At 37.2% G+C, this 21,104-nt stretch overlaps 23 non-coding genes across 23 annotated transcripts; 11 read left to right on the top strand and 12 right to left on the bottom strand.

Annotated features, from left to right (window-relative positions):
• The first annotated feature begins 162 nt into the window (after window positions 1–162).
• Window positions 163–233, top strand: Trnag-gcc (transfer RNA glycine (anticodon GCC)). The gene has a single exon. It is a non-coding gene; the product is annotated as a tRNA-Gly (tRNA).
• Window positions 234–856: 623 nt separating this feature from the next.
• Window positions 857–928, bottom strand: Trnae-uuc (transfer RNA glutamic acid (anticodon UUC)). The gene has a single exon. It is a non-coding gene; the product is annotated as a tRNA-Glu (tRNA).
• A 638-nt stretch (window positions 929–1,566) lies between these two features.
• Trnag-gcc (transfer RNA glycine (anticodon GCC)) lies at window positions 1,567–1,637 on the top strand. Its single transcript has one exon. It is a non-coding gene; the product is annotated as a tRNA-Gly (tRNA).
• Window positions 1,638–2,212: 575 nt separating this feature from the next.
• On the bottom strand, window positions 2,213–2,284 carry Trnae-uuc (transfer RNA glutamic acid (anticodon UUC)). Its single transcript has one exon. It is a non-coding gene; the product is annotated as a tRNA-Glu (tRNA).
• Window positions 2,285–2,924: 640 nt separating this feature from the next.
• On the top strand, window positions 2,925–2,995 carry Trnag-gcc (transfer RNA glycine (anticodon GCC)). The gene has a single exon. It is a non-coding gene; the product is annotated as a tRNA-Gly (tRNA).
• Window positions 2,996–3,618: 623 nt separating this feature from the next.
• On the bottom strand, window positions 3,619–3,690 carry Trnae-uuc (transfer RNA glutamic acid (anticodon UUC)). Its single transcript has one exon. It is a non-coding gene; the product is annotated as a tRNA-Glu (tRNA).
• Window positions 3,691–6,627: 2,937 nt separating this feature from the next.
• Trnae-uuc (transfer RNA glutamic acid (anticodon UUC)) lies at window positions 6,628–6,699 on the bottom strand. The gene has a single exon. It is a non-coding gene; the product is annotated as a tRNA-Glu (tRNA).
• Window positions 6,700–7,337: 638 nt separating this feature from the next.
• On the top strand, window positions 7,338–7,408 carry Trnag-gcc (transfer RNA glycine (anticodon GCC)). Its single transcript has one exon. It is a non-coding gene; the product is annotated as a tRNA-Gly (tRNA).
• A 624-nt stretch (window positions 7,409–8,032) lies between these two features.
• On the bottom strand, window positions 8,033–8,104 carry Trnae-uuc (transfer RNA glutamic acid (anticodon UUC)). Its single transcript has one exon. It is a non-coding gene; the product is annotated as a tRNA-Glu (tRNA).
• A 638-nt stretch (window positions 8,105–8,742) lies between these two features.
• On the top strand, window positions 8,743–8,813 carry Trnag-gcc (transfer RNA glycine (anticodon GCC)). Its single transcript has one exon. It is a non-coding gene; the product is annotated as a tRNA-Gly (tRNA).
• Window positions 8,814–9,437: 624 nt separating this feature from the next.
• Window positions 9,438–9,509, bottom strand: Trnae-uuc (transfer RNA glutamic acid (anticodon UUC)). Its single transcript has one exon. It is a non-coding gene; the product is annotated as a tRNA-Glu (tRNA).
• Window positions 9,510–10,147: 638 nt separating this feature from the next.
• On the top strand, window positions 10,148–10,218 carry Trnag-gcc (transfer RNA glycine (anticodon GCC)). Its single transcript has one exon. It is a non-coding gene; the product is annotated as a tRNA-Gly (tRNA).
• A 623-nt stretch (window positions 10,219–10,841) lies between these two features.
• Window positions 10,842–10,913, bottom strand: Trnae-uuc (transfer RNA glutamic acid (anticodon UUC)). Its single transcript has one exon. It is a non-coding gene; the product is annotated as a tRNA-Glu (tRNA).
• Window positions 10,914–11,551: 638 nt separating this feature from the next.
• Trnag-gcc (transfer RNA glycine (anticodon GCC)) lies at window positions 11,552–11,622 on the top strand. The gene has a single exon. It is a non-coding gene; the product is annotated as a tRNA-Gly (tRNA).
• Window positions 11,623–12,246: 624 nt separating this feature from the next.
• Window positions 12,247–12,318, bottom strand: Trnae-uuc (transfer RNA glutamic acid (anticodon UUC)). Its single transcript has one exon. It is a non-coding gene; the product is annotated as a tRNA-Glu (tRNA).
• A 1,323-nt stretch (window positions 12,319–13,641) lies between these two features.
• On the bottom strand, window positions 13,642–13,713 carry Trnae-uuc (transfer RNA glutamic acid (anticodon UUC)). Its single transcript has one exon. It is a non-coding gene; the product is annotated as a tRNA-Glu (tRNA).
• A 638-nt stretch (window positions 13,714–14,351) lies between these two features.
• Window positions 14,352–14,422, top strand: Trnag-gcc (transfer RNA glycine (anticodon GCC)). Its single transcript has one exon. It is a non-coding gene; the product is annotated as a tRNA-Gly (tRNA).
• A 2,974-nt stretch (window positions 14,423–17,396) lies between these two features.
• On the top strand, window positions 17,397–17,467 carry Trnag-gcc (transfer RNA glycine (anticodon GCC)). The gene has a single exon. It is a non-coding gene; the product is annotated as a tRNA-Gly (tRNA).
• A 623-nt stretch (window positions 17,468–18,090) lies between these two features.
• Trnae-uuc (transfer RNA glutamic acid (anticodon UUC)) lies at window positions 18,091–18,162 on the bottom strand. Its single transcript has one exon. It is a non-coding gene; the product is annotated as a tRNA-Glu (tRNA).
• Window positions 18,163–18,800: 638 nt separating this feature from the next.
• Trnag-gcc (transfer RNA glycine (anticodon GCC)) lies at window positions 18,801–18,871 on the top strand. Its single transcript has one exon. It is a non-coding gene; the product is annotated as a tRNA-Gly (tRNA).
• A 623-nt stretch (window positions 18,872–19,494) lies between these two features.
• Trnae-uuc (transfer RNA glutamic acid (anticodon UUC)) lies at window positions 19,495–19,566 on the bottom strand. Its single transcript has one exon. It is a non-coding gene; the product is annotated as a tRNA-Glu (tRNA).
• A 638-nt stretch (window positions 19,567–20,204) lies between these two features.
• Trnag-gcc (transfer RNA glycine (anticodon GCC)) lies at window positions 20,205–20,275 on the top strand. The gene has a single exon. It is a non-coding gene; the product is annotated as a tRNA-Gly (tRNA).
• A 624-nt stretch (window positions 20,276–20,899) lies between these two features.
• On the bottom strand, window positions 20,900–20,971 carry Trnae-uuc (transfer RNA glutamic acid (anticodon UUC)). Its single transcript has one exon. It is a non-coding gene; the product is annotated as a tRNA-Glu (tRNA).
• Between the last annotated feature and the right edge of the window lie 133 nt (window positions 20,972–21,104).

Here is a 21,104-nt window from a genome sequence, read left to right as displayed (position 1 = left end):
CGGCTGAACAGATGGGATCTAAATTAACGTCGATTTCCTCTTGTCAAATATATTTGTGTCGCGTTTCTGCCGACAACGTCAGTATGATTAACATGCTATATACCATACATATCAGGTAACATGTGTCCATATATGATCAAGTTAAACACTAAGTAGTTATAAGCATCGGTGGTTCAGTGGTAGAATGCTCGCCTGCCACGCGGGCGGCCCGGGTTCGATTCCCGGCCGATGCATTTCTTTTTTCGTCTCTTTCAAAGTTTTCAACTGATTAGCGGCCAATAGAGTACGCGGCACATAACTGTATCATCCATGGATAGTGTGCATCCATGTAAATTCACGCCAAGAGAAATTTATCTGATACTATCATTTCAAATATACTCCTCTCTCTTCAGAGGTCAATCTTGAACACTATACAAATAAATTGTTGATAACGCACTGTATAAGTGTGCCAGGAGTGAATAGCTCCTGTTCTGCGATTAAGTAGTGGAGAGGAATCGTAGAGCTAGAGTAGCAAACACAGGAAATTAAGTTATTGTATCTAACTTATACCCCGAGGGGATGATATCATAACAACAGACTAAATGACAAGAAATGCATAAACATCAACATGACTTTAAAACAGAAAATCATTATTTGCGAAAGAACATTCTTATGTAGGTGTGATGGTCACCCATCTCATTCCGGTCTCGGTTTCATTGACACTTGAAGGCACATCACTGCGGAAGATGCAAACTGCATGATAATATATGCTGCGAGAATTAATTGCAATTTATTTCGCTTAGATGATTCTGTGAATCCTTTTTTCATCTTTTTCATGAAATGTTACATGTTTCACCCGATCACAAAAAAATTAAAGCTCCGACGCCGGGAATCGAACCCGGGCCGTCTGGGTGAAACCCAGAAATCCTAACCACTAGACCACATCGGACTTAGTATAACAAGCTAAAATTAAGCTATATATTAAAGCGTTCTTACCGAGCCTAATCCATTTATGATTGTGTCAACATATGATAAATATGATTCAGCTGACAGCCTGACAGGAGAGTATTCAAAGCTCACACAATTTTACCAGGTTGTAAATATCGGAAGCAGAAACCGTTCAATATAAAGGCGCATTTATTCAGCATAATAATGCATTCAAACATATATATGTGCCATACTGAGTCGACTATACAGTTGAATCAATGACTAATATGTGTCTGCCATATGAAACCACAACTGAAAATCATGTCACGTTACAGAATTTTTCATTTCGCTATTAATTCTCCTTTGAAAGACTTGATTAATTATCCCTCCCCCTTTTCATATCACGATTTTAACCACGGTAAGTTTCAAATTATACACGAAGCCGACAGTAGCATATTTCTGGTCATTATATTTCAACCACGAGCTGCGATTACACTGCGGCTGAACAGATGGGATCTAAATTAACGTCGATTTCCTCTGGTCAAATATATTTGTGTCGCGTTTCTGCCGACAACGTCAGTATGATTAACATGCTATATACCATACATATCAGGTAACATGTGTCCATATATGATCAAGTTAAACACTAAGTAGTTATAAGCATCGGTGGTTCAGTGGTAGAATGCTCGCCTGCCACGCGGGCGGCCCGGGTTCGATTCCCGGCCGATGCATTTCTTCTTTCGTCTCTTTCAAAGTTTTCAATTGATTAGCGGCCAATAGAGTACGCGGCACATAACTGTATCATCCATGGATAGTGTGCATCCATGTAAATTCACGCCAAGAGAAATTTATCTGATACTATCATTTCAAATATACTCCTCTCTCTTCAGAGGTCAATCTTGAACACTATACAAATAAATTGTTGATAACGCACTGTATAAGTGTGCCAGGAGTGAATAGCTCCTGTTCTGCGATTAAGTAGTGGAGAGGAATCGTAGAGCTAGAGTAGCAAACACAGGAAATTAAGTTATTGTATCTAACTTATACCCCGAGGGGATGATGTCATAACAACAGACTAAATGACAAGAAATGCATAAACATCAACATGACTTTAAAACAGAAAATCATTATTTGCGAAAGAACATTCTTATGTAGGTGTGATGGTCACCCATCTCATTCCGGTCTCGGTTTCATTGACACTTGAAGGCACATCACTGCGGAAGATGCAAACTGCATGATAATATATGCTGCGAGAATTAATTGCAATTTATTTCAATTACTTATATGTATGGTATATAGCATGTTAATCCGACGCCGGGAATCGAACCCGGGCCGTCTGGGTGAAAACCAGAAATCCTAACCACTAGACCACATCGGACTTAGTATAACAAGCTAAAATTAAGCTATATATTAAAGCGTTCTTACCGAGCCTAATACATTTATGATTGTGTCAACATATGATAAATATGATTCAGCTGACAGCCTGACAGGAGCGTATTCAAAGCTCACACAATTTTACCAGGTTGTAAATATCGGAAGCAGAAACCGTTCAATATAAAGGCGCATTTATTCAGCATAATAATGCATTCAAACATATATATATGTGCCATACTGAGTCGACTATACAGTTGAATCAATGACTAATATGTGTCTGCCATATGAAACCACAACTGAAAATCATGTCACGTTACAGAATTTTTCATTTCGCTATTAATTCTCCTTTGAAAGACTTGATTAATTATCCCTCCCCCTTTTCATATCACGATTTTAACCACGGTAAGTTTCAAATTATACACGAAGCCGACAGTAGCATATTTCTGGTCATTATATTTCAACCACGAGCTGCGATTACACTGCGGCTGAACAGATGGGATCTAAATTAACGTCGATTTCCTCTGGTCAAATATATTTGTGTCGCGTTTCTGCCAACAACGTCAGTATGATTAACATGCTATATACCATACATATCAGGTAACATGTGTCCATATATGATCAAGTTAAACACTAAGTAGTTATAAGCATCGGTGGTTCAGTGGTAGAATGCTCGCCTGCCACGCGGGCGGCCCGGGTTCGATTCCCGGCCGATGCATTTCTTTTTTCGTCTCTTTCAAAGTTTTCAATTGATTAGCGGCCAATAGAGTACGCGGCACATAACTGTATCATCCATGGATAGTGTGCATCCATGTAAATTCACGCCAAGAGAAATTTATCTGATACTATCATTTCAAATATACTCCTCTCTCTTCAGAGGTCAATCTTGAACACTATACAAATAAATTGTTGATAACGCACTGTATAAGTGTGCCAGGAGTGAATAGCTCCTGTTCTGCGATTAAGTAGTGGAGAGGAATCGTAGAGCTAGAGTAGCAAACACAGGAAATTAAGTTATTGTATCTAACTTATACCCCGAGGGGATGATGTCATAACAACAGACTAAATGACAAGAAATGCATAAACATCAACATGACTTTAAAACAGAAAATCATTATTTGCGAAAGAACATTCTTATGTAGGTGTGATGGTCACCCATCTCATTCCGGTCTCGGTTTCATTGACACTTGAAGGCACATCACTGCGGAAGATGCAAACTGCATGATAATATATGCTGCGAGAATTAATTGCAATTTATTTCGCTTAGATGATTCTGTGAATCCTTTTTTCATCTTTTTCATGAAATGTTACATGTTTCACCCGATCACAAAAAAATTAAAGCTCCGACGCCGGGAATCGAATCCGGGCCGTCTGGGTGAAAACCAGAAATCCTAACCACTAGACCACATCGGACTTAGTATAACAAGCTAAAATTAAGCTATATATTAAAGCGTTCTTACCGAGCCTAATACATTTATGATTGTGTCAACATATGATAAATATGATTCAGCTGACAGCCTGACAGGAGAGTATTCAAAGCTCACACAATTTTACCAGGTTGTAAATATCGGAAGCAGAAACCGTTCAATATAAAGGCGCATTTATTCAGCATAATAATGCATTCAAACATATATATGTGCCATACTGAGTCGACTATACAGTTGAATCAATGACTAATATGTGTCTGCCATATGAAACCACAACTGAAAATCATGTCACGTTACAGAATTTTTCATTTCGCTATTAATTCTCCTTTGAAAGACTTGATTAATTATCCCTCCCCCTTTTCATATCACGATTTTAACCACGGTAAGTTTCAAATTATACACGAAGCCGACAGTAGCATATTTCTGGTCATTATATTTCAACCACGAGCTGCGATTACACTGCGGCTGAACAGATGGGATCTAAATTAACGTCGATTTCCTCTTGTCAAATATATTTGTGTCGCGTTTCTGCCGACAACGTCAGTATGATTAACATGCTATATACCATACATATCAGGTAACATGTGTCCATATATGATCAAGTTAAACACTAAGTAGTTATAAGCATCGGTGGTTCAGTGGTAGAATGCTCGCCTGCTGAGGGACTTCCGGTTTGTGTTTTGAAAAGGTTACACGTATTTTCTGAGTAGCGAAAATTCTTCTGTTTCTAAGGTTTTGCTCGGATATCCAAGCAGGGAAAGTGGAATATATTTTCGAACCTTGTTGACAGTAAGTGACTTTGAACTATTTAAGGAAAAAACATTTGTAAAGAAGAATTATAAATCAAATGTATCGTGTAGCTTTCAAGGCTGGAGGCACCATAAAGTTTTTTTATCATTAAGACAATTAGTTTGAGATGAATATGGATAAGTTACCGAAGTTTCTATTGAGTGCTATAAAAAGTGCGTGTGATGAATTTAGTACAATTACATATAGTGTACATGGTGACGATGAAAAAGCTAGAATATCAATAATGTTTTCAAAATCTGACAATAAGCAGGTGAAACGTAAATCTGGGGCAGCATTGAGAAGAGATAACAAGCGATTAAGAGAATACAATGAAAGCAGCAATAAAATACAAGTTACAAGTTTAGATACATTAGACAATATAACTGTAGAAACCGAAAATAATATTACGAGTGTTAGACTGGATGAATTCAATATGGAATGTGAAAATGAACCCAAAGATGCCTCTGGATATACATCAAAACAGTTAGGTGACAATGTAGAACGGTTATATGTAAACATAGATGACTCGTCTAACAGGTTTAGCGACGTACACATAAACCGGTTAGATTCAAGTATTGACACACCTGTAGAGAAGACAATAGTTACAAAATTAAAACCCAATCGAATAGTCAAACATAAAGATAACGGACCGAATATTGATACGGAAAAGTGCGATTTAGATACTAGTAGTTCATCACAACCATTACATGAAGAATTTGGAAAAATAGTTTATAAAAAAAGTCGAGTTGGCCGAGATGTGTTGATTGGAAAGGTTAAAAATAGAAAATTGTTAATTACATACGAAATGGATAGAATGGCAATTAAAACATTGAATGATGATGATTACAATTATGAACATTATGAAGAATTGGTTTTAAAAGAATTTGAAGATGTGACAGAAACAATTTTTTGGAACGATAGGGTTAATTATGGAATTGAGAAAATGATTGACTACGTGAAACAACATAATTTGTAATGTAAAAGTTATTTAATATGATAAGTCTTGTGCGAGATAGGAACGAGTGACCTTTGTATGACAGTGTTTTTGTATGTGTGTGGGTTTTGTTTATTGATTTAAAAATGAAATATAGGCACTACAATGTATTTCCAATGTTCGTGTCATATTTATAAAATACATCGTATTCATTAACTTGCGTTTCTGGAATGGATATTACCAGCCGTACATGCATATAATGTGAATCTTTGACTTTTAATAGAGACACTTTTACATTCATGGAAAATATTGACTATATATATGATTTAATAACTAACAATTTGTTTGACAATAGTTTAAAAAAAAAAAAAAAAAAAAAAAAAGGGTTTTTAATTGTATGTAAGTGAATACAAAAGAATGATATGGAAAGACTGAGGAAGCCTATGAGTATAGGGACTTGATGTTTTCTGTGATATATGTAAATATTGTAAAAATTGAGATGAAGCTGAACAAATATACAAGATAAAAATGCTCGCCTGCCACGCGGGCGGCCCGGGTTCGATTCCCGGCCGATGCATTTCTTTTTTCGTCTCTTTCAAAGTTTTCAATTGATTAGCGGCCAATAGAGTACGCGGCACATAACTGTATCATCCATCGATAGTGTGCATCCATGTAAATTCACGCCAAGAGAAATTTATCTGATACTATCATTTCAAATATACTCCTCTCTCTTCAGAGGTCAATCTTGAACACTATACAAATAAATTGTTGATAACGCACTGTATAAGTGTGCCAGGAGTGAATAGCTCCTGTTCTGCGATTAAGTAGTGGAGAGGAATCGTAGAGCTAGAGTAGCAAACACAGGAAATTAAGTTATTGTATCTAACTTATACCCCGAGGGGATGATGTCATAACAACAGACTAAATGACAAGAAATGCATAAACATCAACATGACTTTAAAACAGAAAATCATTATTTGCGAAAGAACATTCTTATGTAGGTGTGATGGTCACCCATCTCATTCCGGTCTCGGTTTCATTGACACTTGAAGGCACATCACTGCGGAAGATGCAAACTGCATGATAATATATGCTGCGAGAATTAATTGCAATTTATTTCGCTTAGATGATTCTGTGAATCCTTTTTTCATCTTTTTCATGAAATGTTACATGTTTCACCCGATCACAAAAAAATTAAAGCTCCGACGCCGGGAATCGAACCCGGGCCGTCTGGGTGAAAACCAGAAATCCTAACCACTAGACCACATCGGACTTAGTATAACAAGCTAAAATTAAGCTATATATTAAAGCGTTCTTACCGAGCCTAATACATTTATGATTGTGTCAACATATGATAAATATGATTCAGCTGACAGCCTGACAGGAGAGTATTCAAAGCTCACACAATTTTACCAGGTTGTAAATATCGGAAGCAGAAACCGTTCAATATAAAGGCGCATTTATTCAGCATAATAATGCATTCAAACATATATATGTGCCATACTGAGTCGACTATACAGTTGAATCAATGACTAATATGTGTCTGCCATATGAAACCACAACTGAAAATCATGTCACGTTACAGAATTTTTCATTTCGCTATTAATTCTCCTTTGAAAGACTTGATTAATTATCCCTCCCCCTTTTCATATCACGATTTTAACCACGGTAAGTTTCAAATTATACACGAAGCCGACAGTAGCATATTTCTGGTCATTATATTTCAACCACGAGCTGCGATTACACTGCGGCTGAACAGATGGGATCTAAATTAACGTCGATTTCCTCTTGTCAAATATATTTGTGTCGCGTTTCTGCCGACAACGTCAGTATGATTAACATGCTATATACCATACATATCAGGTAACATGTGTCCATATATGATCAAGTTAAACACTAAGTAGTTATAAGCATCGGTGGTTCAGTGGTAGAATGCTCGCCTGCCACGCGGGCGGCCCGGGTTCGATTCCCGGCCGATGCATTTCTTTTTTCGTCTCTTTCAAAGTTTTCAATTGATTAGCGGCCAATAGAGTACGCGGCACATAACTGTATCATCCATGGATAGTTGTGCATCCGTGTAAATTCACGCCAAGAGAAATTTATCTGATACTATCATTTCAAATATACTCCTCTCTCTTCAGAGGTCAATCTTGAACACTATACAAATAAATTGTTGATAACGCACTGTATAAGTGTGCCAGGAGTGAATAGCTCCTGTTCTGCGATTAAGTAGTGGAGAGGAATCGTAGAGCTAGAGTAGCAAACACAGGAAATTAAGTTATTGTATCTAACTTATACCCCGATGGGATGATGTCATAACAACAGACTAAATGACAAGAAATGCATAAACATCAACATGACTTTAAAACAGAAAATCATTATTTGCGAAAGAACATTCTTATGTAGGTGTGATGGTCACCCATCTCATTCCGGTCTCGGTTTCATTGACACTTGAAGGCACATCACTGTGGAAGATGCAAACTGCATGATAATATATGCTGCGAGAATTAATTGCAATTTATTTCGCTTAGATGATTCTGTGAATCCTTTTTTCATCTTTTTCATGAAATGTTACATGTTTCACCCGATCACAAAAAAATTAAAGCTCCGACGCCGGGAATCGAACCCGGGCCGTCTGGGTGAAAACCAGAAATCCTAACCACTAGACCACATCGGACTTAGTATAACAAGCTAAAATTAAGCTATATATTAAAGCGTTCTTGCCGAGCCTAATACATTTATGATTGTGTCAACATATGATAAATATGATTCAGCTGACAGCCTGACAGGAGAGTATTCAAAGCTCACACAATTTTACCAGGTTGTAAATATCGGAAGCAGAAACCGTTCAATATAAAGGCGCATTTATTCAGCATAATAATGCATTCAAACATATATATGTGCCATACTGAGTCGACTATACAGTTGAATCAATGACTAATATGTGTCTGCCATATGAAACCACAACTGAAAATCATGTCACGTTACAGAATTTTTCATTTCGCTATTAATTCTCCTTTGAAAGACTTGATTAATTATCCCTCCCCCTTTTCATATCACGATTTTAACCACGGTAAGTTTCAAATTATACACGAAGCCGACAGTAGCATATTTCTGGTCATTATATTTCAACCACGAGCTGCGATTACACTGCGGCTGAACAGATGGGATCTAAATTAACGTCGATTTCCTCTTGTCAAATATATTTGTGTCGCGTTTCTGCCGACAACGTCAGTATGATTAACATGCTATATACCATACATATCAGGTAACATGTGTCCATATATGATCAAGTTAAACACTAAGTAGTTATAAGCATCGGTGGTTCAGTTGTAGAATGCTCGCCTGCCACGCGGGCGGCCCGGGTTCGATTCCCGGCCGATGCATTTCTTTTTTCGTCTCTTTCAAAGTTTTCAATTGATTAGCGGCCAATAGAGTACGCGGCACATAACTGTATCATCCATGGATAGTTGTGCATCCATGTAAATTCACGCCAAGAGAAATTTATCTGATACTATCATTTCAAATATACTCCTCTCTCTTCAGAGGTCAATCTTGAACACTATACAAATAAATTGTTGATAACGCACTGTATAAGTGTGCCAGGAGTGAATAGCTCCTGTTCTGCGATTAAGTAGTGGAGAGGAATCGTAGAGCTAGAGTAGCAAACACAGGAAATTAAGTTATTGTATCTAACTTTTACCCCGATGGGATGATGTCATAACAACAGACTAAATGACAAGAAATGCATAAACATCAACATGACTTTAAAACAGAAAATCATTATTTGCGAAAGAACATTCTTATGTAGGTGTGATGGTCACCCATCTCATTCCGGTCTCGGTTTCATTGACACTTGAAGGCACATCACTGTGGAAGATGCAAACTGCATGATAATATATGCTGCGAGAATTAATTGCAATTTATTTCGCTTAGATGATTCTGTGAATCCTTTTTTCATCTTTTTCATGAAATGTTACATGTTTCACCCGATCACAAAAAAATTAAAGCTCCGACGCCGGGAATCGAACCCGGGCCGTCTGGGTGAAAACCAGAAATCCTAACCACTAGACCACATCGGACTTAGTATAACAAGCTAAAATTAAGCTATATATTAAAGCGTTCTTGCCGAGCCTAATACATTTATGATTGTGTCAACATATGATAAATATGATTCAGCTGACAGCCTGACAGGAGAGTATTCAAAGCTCACACAATTTTACCAGGTTGTAAATATCGGAAGCAGAAACCGTTCAATATAAAGGCGCATTTATTCAGCATAATAATGCATTCAAACATATATATGTGCCATACTGAGTCGACTATACAGTTGAATCAATGACTAATATGTGTCTGCCATATGAAACCACAACTGAAAATCATGTCACGTTACAGAATTTTTCATTTCGCTATTAATTCTCCTTTGAAAGACTTGATTAATTATCCCTCCCCCTTTTCATATCACGATTTTAACCACGGTAAGTTTCAAATTATACACGAAGCCGACAGTAGCATATTTCTGGTCATTATATTTCAACCACGAGCTGCGATTACACTGCGGCTGAACAGATGGGATCTAAATTAACGTCGATTTCCTCTTGTCAAATATATTTGTGTCGCGTTTCTGCCGACAACGTCAGTATGATTAACATGCTATATACCATACATATCAGGTAACATGTGTCCATATATGATCAAGTTAAACACTAAGTAGTTATAAGCATCGGTGGTTCAGTGGTAGAATGCTCGCCTGCCACGCGGGCGGCCCGGGTTCGATTCCCGGCCGATGCATTTCTTTTTTCGTCTCTTTCAAAGTTTTCAATTGATTAGCGGCCAATAGAGTACGCGGCACATAACTGTATCATCCATGGATAGTGTGCATCCATGTAAATTCACGCCAAGAGAAATTTATCTGATACTATCATTTCAAATATACTCCTCTCTCTTCAGAGGTCAATCTTGAACACTATACAAATAAATTGTTGATAACGCACTGTATAAGTGTGCCAGGAGTGAATAGCTCCTGTTCTGCGATTAAGTAGTGGAGAGGAATCGTAGAGCTAGAGTAGCAAACACAGGAAATTAAGTTATTGTATCTAACTTATACCCCGAGGGGATGATGTCATAACAACAGACTAAATGACAAGAAATGCATAAACATCAACATGACTTTAAAACAGAAAATCATTATTTGCGAAAGAACATTCTTATGTAGGTGTGATGGTCACCCATCTCATTCCGGTCTCGGTTTCATTGACACTTGAAGGCACATCACTGCGGAAGATGCAAACTGCATGATAATATATGCTGCGAGAATTAATTGCAATTTATTTCGCTTAGATGATTCTGTGAATCCTTTTTTCATCTTTTTCATGAAATGTTACATGTTTCACCCGATCACAAAAAAATTAAAGCTCCGACGCCGGGAATCGAACCCGGGCCGTCTGGGTGAAAACCAGAAATCCTAACCACTAGACCACATCGGACTTAGTATAACAAGCTAAAATTAAGCTATATATTAAAGCGTTCTTGCCGAGCCTAATACATTTATGATTGTGTCAACATATGATAAATATGATTCAGCTGACAGCCTGACAGTAGAGTATTCAAAGCTCACACAATTTTACCAGGTTGTAAATATCGGAAGCAGAAACCGTTCAATATAAAGGCGCATTTATTCAGCATAATAATGCATTCAAACATATATATGTGCCATACTGAGTCGACTATACAGTTGAATCAATGACTAATATGTGTCTGCCATATGAAACCACAACTGAAAATCATGTCACGTTACAGAATTTTTCATTTCGCTATTAATTCTCCTTTGAAAGACTTGATTAATTATCCCTCCCCCTTTTCATATCACGATTTTAACCACGGTAAGTTTCAAATTATACACGAAGCCGACAGTAGCATATTTCTGGTCATTATATTTCAACCACGAGCTGCGATTACACTGCGGCTGAACAGATGGGATCTAAATTAACGTCGATTTCCTCTTGTCAAATATATTTGTGTCGCGTTTCTGCCGACAACGTCAGTATGATTAACATGCTATATACCATACATATCAGGTAACATGTGTCCATATATGATCAAGTTAAACACTAAGTAGTTATAAGCATCGGTGGTTCAGTGGTAGAATGCTCGCCTGCCACGCGGGCGGCCCGGGTTCGATTCCCGGCCGATGCATTTCTTTTTTCGTCTCTTTCAAAGTTTTCAATTGATTAGCGGCCAATAGAGTACGCGGCACATAACTGTATCATCCATGGATAGTTGTGCATCCATGTAAATTCACGCCAAGAGAAATTTATCTGATACTATCATTTCAAATATACTCCTCTCTCTTCAGAGGTCAATCTTGAACACTATACAAATAAATTGTTGATAACGCACTGTATAAGTGTGCCAGGAGTGAATAGCTCCTGTTCTGCGATTAAGTAGTGGAGAGGAATCGTAGAGCTAGAGTAGCAAACACAGGAAATTAAGTTATTGTATCTAACTTATACCCCGATGGGATGATGTCATAACAACAGACTAAATGACAAGAAATGCATAAACATCAACATGACTTTAAAACAGAAAATCATTATTTGCGAAAGAACATTCTTATGTAGGTGTGATGGTCACCCATCTCATTCCGGTCTCGGTTTCATTGACACTTGAAGGCACATCACTGTGGAAGATGCAAACTGCATGATAATATATGCTGCGAGAATTAATTGCAATTTATTTCGCTTAGATGATTCTGTGAATCCTTTTTTCATCTTTTTCATGAAATGTTACATGTTTCACCCGATCACAAAAAAATTAATGCTCCGACGCCGGGAATCGAACCCGGGCCGTCTGGGTGAAAACCAGAAATCCTAACCACTAGACCACATCGGACTTAGTATAACAAGCTAAAATTAAGCTATATATTAAAGCGTTCTTGCCGAGCCTAATACATTTATGATTGTGTCAACATATGATAAATATGATTCAGCTGACAGCCTGACAGGAGAGTATTCAAAGCTCACACAATTTTACCAGGTTGTAAATATCGGAAGCAGAAACCGTTCAATATAAAGGCGCATTTATTCAGCATAATAATGCATTCAAACATATATATGTGCCATACTGAGTCGACTATACAGTTGAATCAATGACTAATATGTGTCTGCCATATGAAACCACAACTGAAAATCATGTCACGTTACAGAATTTTTCATTTCGCTATTAATTCTCCTTTGAAAGACTTGATTAATTATCCCTCCCCCTTTTCATATCACGATTTTAACCACGGTAAGTTTCAAATTATACACGAAGCCGACAGTAGCATATTTCTGGTCATTATATTTCAACCACGAGCTGCGATTACACTGCGGCTGAACAGATGGGATCTAAATTAACGTCGATTTCCTCTTGTCAAATATATTTGTGTCGCGTTTCTGCCGACAACGTCAGTATGATTAACATGCTATATACCATACATATCAGGTAACATGTGTCCATATATGATCAAGTTAAACACTAAGTAGTTATAAGCATCGGTGGTTCAGTGGTAGAATGCTCGCGGGCGGCCCGGGTTCGATTCCCGGCCGATGCATTTCTTTTTTCGTCTCTTTCAAAGTTTTCAATTGATTAGCGGCCAATAGAGTACGCGGCACATAACTGTATCATCCATGGATAGTGTGCATCCATGTAAATTCACGCCAAGAGAAATTTATCTGATACTATCATTTCAAATATACTCCTCTCTCTTCAGAGGTCAATCTTGAACACTATACAAATAAATTGTTGATAACGCACTGTATAAGTGTGCCAGGAGTGAATAGCTCCTGTTCTGCGATTAAGTAGTGGAGAGGAATCGTAGAGCTAGAGTAGCAAACACAGGAAATTAAGTTATTGTATCTAACTTATACCCCGATGGGATGATGTCATAACAACAGACTAAATGACAAGAAATGCATAAACATCAACATGACTTTAAAACAGAAAATCATTATTTGCGAAAGAACATTCTTATGTAGGTGTGATGGTCACCCATCTCATTCCGGTCTCGGTTTCATTGACACTTGAAGGCACATCACTGTGGAAGATGCAAACTGCATGATAATATATGCTGCGAGAATTAATTGCAATTTATTTCGCTTAGATGATTCTGTGAATCCTTTTTTCATCTTTTTCATGAAATGTTACATGTTTCACCCGATCACAAAAAAATTAAAGCTCCGACGCCGGGAATCGAACCCGGGCCGTCTGGGTGAAAACCAGAAATCCTAACCACTAGACCACATCGGACTTAGTATAACAAGCTAAAATTAAGCTATATATTAAAGCGTTCTTGCCGAGCCTAATACATTTATGATTGTGTCAACATATGATAAATATGATTCAGCTGACAGCCTGACAGGAGAGTATTCAAAGCTCACACAATTTTACCAGGTTGTAAATATCGGAAGCAGAAACCGTTCAATATAAAGGCGCATTTATTCAGCATAATAATGCATTCAAACATATATATGTGCCATACTGAGTCGACTATACAGTTGAATCAATGACTAATATGTGTCTGCCATATGAAACCACAACTGAAAATCATGTCACGTTACAGAATTTTTCATTTCGCTATTAATTCTCCTTTGAAAGACTTGATTAATTATCCCTCCCCCTTTTCATATCACGATTTTAACCACGGTAAGTTTCAAATTATACACGAAGCCGACAGTAGCATATTTCTGGTCATTATATTTCAACCACGGGCTGCGATTACACTGCGGCTGAACAGATGGGATCTAAATTAACGTCGATTTCCTCTTGTCAAATATATTTGTGTCGCGTTTCTGCCGACAACGTCAGTATGATTAACATGCTATATACCATACATATCAGGTAACATGTGTCCATATATGATCAAGTTAAACACTAAGTAGTTATAAGCATCGGTGGTTCAGTGGTAGAATGCTCGCCTGCCACGCGGGCGGCCCGGGTTCGATTCCCGGCCGATGCATTTCTTTTTTCGTCTCTTTCAAAGTTTTCAATTGATTAGCGGCCAATAGAGTACGCGGCACATAACTGTATCATCCATGGATAGTTGTGCATCCATGTAAATTCACGCCAAGAGAAATTTATCTGATACTATCATTTCAAATATACTCCTCTCTCTTCAGAGGTCAATCTTGAACACTATACAAATAAATTGTTGATAACGCACTGTATAAGTGTGCCAGGAGTGAATAGCTCCTGTTCTGCGATTAAGTAGTGGAGAGGAATCGTAGAGCTAGAGTAGCAAACACAGGAAATTAAGTTATTGTATCTAACTTATACCCCGATGGGATGATGTCATAACAACAGACTAAATGACAAGAAATGCATAAACATCAACATGACTTTAAAACAGAAAATCATTATTTGCGAAAGAACATTCTTATGTAGGTGTGATGGTCACCCATCTCATTCCGGTCTCGGTTTCATTGACACTTGAAGGCACATCACTGTGGAAGATGCAAACTGCATGATAATATATGCTGCGAGAATTAATTGCAATTTATTTCGCTTAGATGATTCTGTGAATCCTTTTTTCATCTTTTTCATGAAATGTTACATGTTTCACCCGATCACAAAAAAATTAAAGCTCCGACGCCGGGAATCGAACCCGGGCCGTCTGGGTGAAAACCAGAAATCCTTTTTTTTTATCTTTTATATTTATTCAACATCATCTCATCATCTCATTTTTACAATATTTACATAAATAATAGAAAACATCAAGTCCTTATACTCTTTGGCTTCCTCATTCTTACACTATCATTCCGATTTTTCCTGTTTTTTTTCTTTTTTTTTTTCTTTTTCACACAGGGTTAAAATATAATCTTAAAAGAATTGTCAAACAAATCAATAGTTATTTAATCTTATATCTATAGTCAATAATTTCCATAATTGTAAAAGTGTCTTTATTAAAAATCAAAGATTCACATAACGCATATACGGCTGGTATATCCATTCCAGTAACGCAAAATAATGAATTCGATGTAATTTTGTAAATATGACACGATCCTTGGAAATACATTGCATTGTCTATATATTATTTTTAAATCAATTAAAAACACAATAATAAAAAAAAAAAAAACACTATCATACAAGGTTCTCTCATCCCTTTCTCACATTAGACTTATCATATCAAATAAAATTTACATTATAAATTATGATGTTTCACATAGTTAATCATTTTTTCAATTCCATAGTTGGCTGTATCGTTCCAAAAAATGGTTTCGGTCACATCCTCAAATTCAGTTAAAACTAACTGTTCATAATGTTCATAGTTGTAATCATCATCATTCATTGTTCTAATATGCATTCTATCCGTTTCATACACAATCAATAATTTCCTGTTTTGAACCTTTCCAATCAATAAATCTCGGCCAGCTCGACTTTTTTTAAAAACTATTTTCCCAAAGCGTTCGTGTAATAGTTGTGTCGAACTAACAGTATCTATATCACTCTTTTCCTTATAAATCATCGTTCCGTTATCCTTATTTGTAACTGTTCTATTGTGTTTTATTTTTGGAACTATTGTCTTCTCTTCATGTGTATCTATAATTGGATCTAACTGGTTTATAGGTAAGTCGATAAACCGGTTAGGCAAGTCACTATCGATATTTACAGTCGATCGTTCTATATTGTCACTACACTGTTTTGAATTATATTCAGAGGCACAAACGGGTTCATTTTCACATTCCATGCCGGGTTCATCATTATTAATACTCGTAATTTCATTTTCGTTTTCTACAGTTATATCGTCTAATGTATCTAAATGTGTAACTTGTATTTTACTATTGCTTTCACTATATTCCCGTAAACGCTTATTGTCTCTTCTCAATGCTGCGCCTGATTTGCGCTTAACCTGTTTATTGTCAGATTTTGTAAACATTATAGATATTCTTGCTTTTTCATTGTCACCATGTACACTGTATGTAATTATACCAAATTCTTCACACGCACTTCGTATGGCACTCAATAAAAATCTCGGTAACTTATCCATATTCATCTTAAACTAATTGTCAAAATTTTATTAATGATAAAATAAACTTATGGTGCCTCCAGCCTTGAAATCTACACGATGCATTTCATCTATAATTCTTCTTTACAAATGCTAATATTCCTAAATAGTTCAAAGTCACTTACTGTAAACAAGGTTCGAAAATATATTCCACTTTCCCTGCTTGGATATCCGAGCAAAACCTTAGAAACAGAAGAATGTTTCGCTACTCAGAAAATACGTGTAACCACTTCAAAACACAAACCGGAAGCCTGAAAAACCAGAAATCCTAACCACTAGACCACATCGGACTTAGTATAACAAGCTAAAATTAAGCTATATATTAAAGCGTTCTTGCCGAGCCTAATACATTTATGATTGTGTCAACATATGATAAATATGATTCAGCTGACAGCCTGACAGGAGAGTATTCAAAGCTCACACAATTTTACCAGGTTGTAAATATCGGAAGCAGAAACCGTTCAATATAAAGGCGCATTTATTCAGCATAATAATGCATTCAAACATATATATGTGCCATACTGAGTCGACTATACAGTTGAATCAATGTCTAATATGTGTCTGCCATATGAAACCACAACTGAAAATCATGTCACGTTACAGAATTTTTCATTTCGCTATTAATTCTCCTTTGAAAGACTTGATTAATTATCCCTCCCCCTTTTCATATCACGATTTTAACCACGGTAAGTTTCAAATTATACACGAAGCCGACAGTAGCATATTTCTGGTCATTATATTTCAACCACGAGCTGCGATTACACTGCGGCTGAACAGATGGGATCTAAATTAACGTCGATTTCCTCTTGTCAAATATATTTGTGTCGCGTTTCTGCCGACAACGTCAGTATGATTAACATGCTATATACCATACATATCAGGTAACATGTGTCCATATATGATCAAGTTAAACACTAAGTAGTTATAAGCATCGGTGGTTCAGTGGTAGAATGCTCGCCTGCCACGCGGGCGGCCCGGGTTCGATTCCCGGCCGATGCATTTCTTTTTTCGTCTCTTTCAAAGTTTTCAATTGATTAGCGGCCAATAGAGTACGCGGCACATAACTGTATCATCCATGGATAGTGTGCATCCATGTAAATTCACGCCAAGAGAAATTTATCTGATACTATCATTTCAAATATACTCCTCTCTCTTCAGAGGTCAATCTTGAACACTATACAAATAAATTGTTGATAACGCACTGTATAAGTGTGCCAGGAGTGAATAGCTCCTGTTCTGCGATTAAGTAGTGGAGAGGAATCGTAGAGCTAGAGTAGCAAACACAGGAAATTAAGTTATTGTATCTAACTTATACCCCGATGGGATGATGTCATAACAACAGACTAAATGACAAGAAATGCATAAACATCAACATGACTTTAAAACAGAAAATCATTATTTGCGAAAGAACATTCTTATGTAGGTGTGATGGTCACCCATCTCATTCCGGTCTCGGTTTCATTGACACTTGAAGGCACATCACTGTGGAAGATGCAAACTGCATGATAATATATGCTGCGAGAATTAATTGCAATTTATTTCGCTTAGATGATTCTGTGAATCCTTTTTTCATCTTTTTCATGAAATGTTACATGTTTCACCCGATCACAAAAAAATTAAAGCTCCGACGCCGGGAATCGAACCCGGGCCGTCTGGGTGAAAACCAGAAATCCTAACCACTAGACCACATCGGACTTAGTATAACAAGCTAAAATTAAGCTATATATTAAAGCGTTCTTGCCGAGCCTAATACATTTATGATTGTGTCAACATATGATAAATATGATTCAGCTGACAGCCTGACAGGAGAGTATTCAAAGCTCACACAATTTTACCAGGTTGTAAATATCGGAAGCAGAAACCGTTCAATATAAAGGCGCATTTATTCAGCATAATAATGCATTCAAACATATATATGTGCCATACTGAGTCGACTATACAGTTGAATCAATGTCTAATATGTGTCTGCCATATGAAACCACAACTGAAAATCATGTCACGTTACAGAATTTTTCATTTCGCTATTAATTCTCCTTTGAAAGACTTGATTAATTATCCCTCCCCCTTTTCATATCACGATTTTAACCACGGTAAGTTTCAAATTATACACGAAGCCGACAGTAGCATATTTCTGGTCATTATATTTCAACCACGAGCTGCGATTACACTGCGGCTGAACAGATGGGATCTAAATTAACGTCGATTTCCTCTTGTCAAATATATTTGTGTCGCGTTTCTGCCGACAACGTCAGTATGATTAACATGCTATATACCATACATATCAGGTAACATGTGTCCATATATGATCAAGTTAAACACTAAGTAGTTATAAGCATCGGTGGTTCAGTGGTAGAATGCTCGCCTGCCACGCGGGCGGCCCGGGTTCGATTCCCGGCCGATGCATTTCTTTTTTCGTCTCTTTCAAAGTTTTCAATTGATTAGCGGCCAATAGAGTACGCGGCACATAACTGTATCATCCATGGATAGTGTGCATCCATGTAAATTCACGCCAAGAGAAATTTATCTGATACTATCATTTCAAATATACTCCTCTCTCTTCAGAGGTCAATCTTGAACACTATACAAATAAATTGTTGATAACGCACTGTATAAGTGTGCCAGGAGTGAATAGCTCCTGTTCTGCGATTAAGTAGTGGAGAGGAATCGTAGAGCTAGAGTAGCAAACACAGGAAATTAAGTTATTGTATCTAACTTATACCCCGATGGGATGATGTCATAACAACAGACTAAATGACAAGAAATGCATAAACATCAACATGACTTTAAAACAGAAAATCATTATTTGCGAAAGAACATTCTTATGTAGGTGTGATGGTCACCCATCTCATTCCGGTCTCGGTTTCATTGACACTTGAAGGCACATCACTGTGGAAGATGCAAACTGCATGATAATATATGCTGCGAGAATTAATTGCAATTTATTTCGCTTAGATGATTCTGTGAATCCTTTTTTCATCTTTTTCATGAAATGTTACATGTTTCACCCGATCACAAAAAAATTAAAGCTCCGACGCCGGGAATCGAACCCGGGCCGTCTGGGTGAAAACCAGAAATCCTAACCACTAGACCACATCGGACTTAGTATAACAAGCTAAAATTAAGCTATATATTAAAGCGTTCTTGCCGAGCCTAATACATTTATGATTGTGTCAACATATGATAAATATGATTCAGCTGACAGCCTGACAGGAGAGTATTCAAAGCTCACACAATTTTACCAGGTTGTAAATATCGGAAGCAGAAACCGTTCAATATAAAGGCGCATTTATTCAGCATAATAATGCATTCAAACATATATATGTGCCATACTGAGTCGACTATACAGTTGAATCAATGACTAATATGTGTCTGCCATATGAAACCACAACTGAAAATCATGTCACGTTACAGAATTTTTCATTTCGCTATTAATTCTCCTTTGAAAGACTTGATTAATTATCCCTCCCCCTTTTCATATCACGATTTTAACCACGGTAAGTTTCAAATTATACACGAAGCCGACAGTAGCATATTTCTGGTCATTATATTTCAACCACGAGCTGCGATTACACTGCGGCTGAACAGATGGGATCTAAATTAACGTCGATTTCCTCTTGTCAAATATATTTGTGTCGCGTTTCTGCCGACAACGTCAGTATGATTAACATGCTATATACCATACATATCAGGTAACATGTGTCCATATATGATCAAGTTAAACACTAAGTAGTTATAAGCATCGGTGGTTCAGTGGTAGAATGCTCGCCTGCCACGCGGGCGGCCCGGGTTCGATTCCCGGCCGATGCATTTCTTTTTTCGTCTCTTTCAAAGTTTTCAATTGATTAGCGGCCAATAGAGTACGCGGCACATAACTGTATCATCCATGGATAGTTGTGCATCCATGTAAATTCACGCCAAGAGAAATTTATCTGATACTATCATTTCAAATATACTCCTCTCTCTTCAGAGGTCAATCTTGAACACTATACAAATAAATTGTTGATAACGCACTGTATAAGTGTGCCAGGAGTGAATAGCTCCTGTTCTGCGATTAAGTAGTGGAGAGGAATCGTAGAGCTAGAGTAGCAAACACAGGAAATTAAGTTATTGTATCTAACTTATACCCCGATGGGATGATGTCATAACAACAGACTAAATGACAAGAAATGCATAAACATCAACATGACTTTAAAACAGAAAATCATTATTTGCGAAAGAACATTCTTATGTAGGTGTGATGGTCACCCATCTCATTCCGGTCTCGGTTTCATTGACACTTGAAGGCACATCACTGTGGAAGATGCAAACTGCATGATAATATATGCTGCGAGAATTAATTGCAATTTATTTCGCTTAGATGATTCTGTGAATCCTTTTTTCATCTTTTTCATGAAATGTTACATGTTTCACCCGATCACAAAAAAATTAAAGCTCCGACGCCGGGAATCGAACCCGGGCCGTCTGGGTGAAAACCAGAAATCCTAACCACTAGACCACATCGGACTTAGTATAACAAGCTAAAATTAAGCTATATATTAAAGCGTTCTTGCCGAGCCTAATACATTTATGATTGTGTCAACATATGATAAATATGATTCAGCTGACAGCCTGACAGGAGAGTATTCAAAGCTCACAC

Source organism: Mytilus californianus, unplaced genomic scaffold (genome assembly GCF_021869535.1).
Source record: "Mytilus californianus isolate M0D057914Y unplaced genomic scaffold, xbMytCali1.0.p SCAF_12, whole genome shotgun sequence".
In the NCBI taxonomy this organism is placed as follows: domain Eukaryota; kingdom Metazoa; phylum Mollusca; class Bivalvia; order Mytilida; family Mytilidae; genus Mytilus; species Mytilus californianus.
The sequence above is the reverse complement of the archived record's forward strand: the minus strand, read 5'-3'. Positions and strand labels throughout refer to the sequence as shown.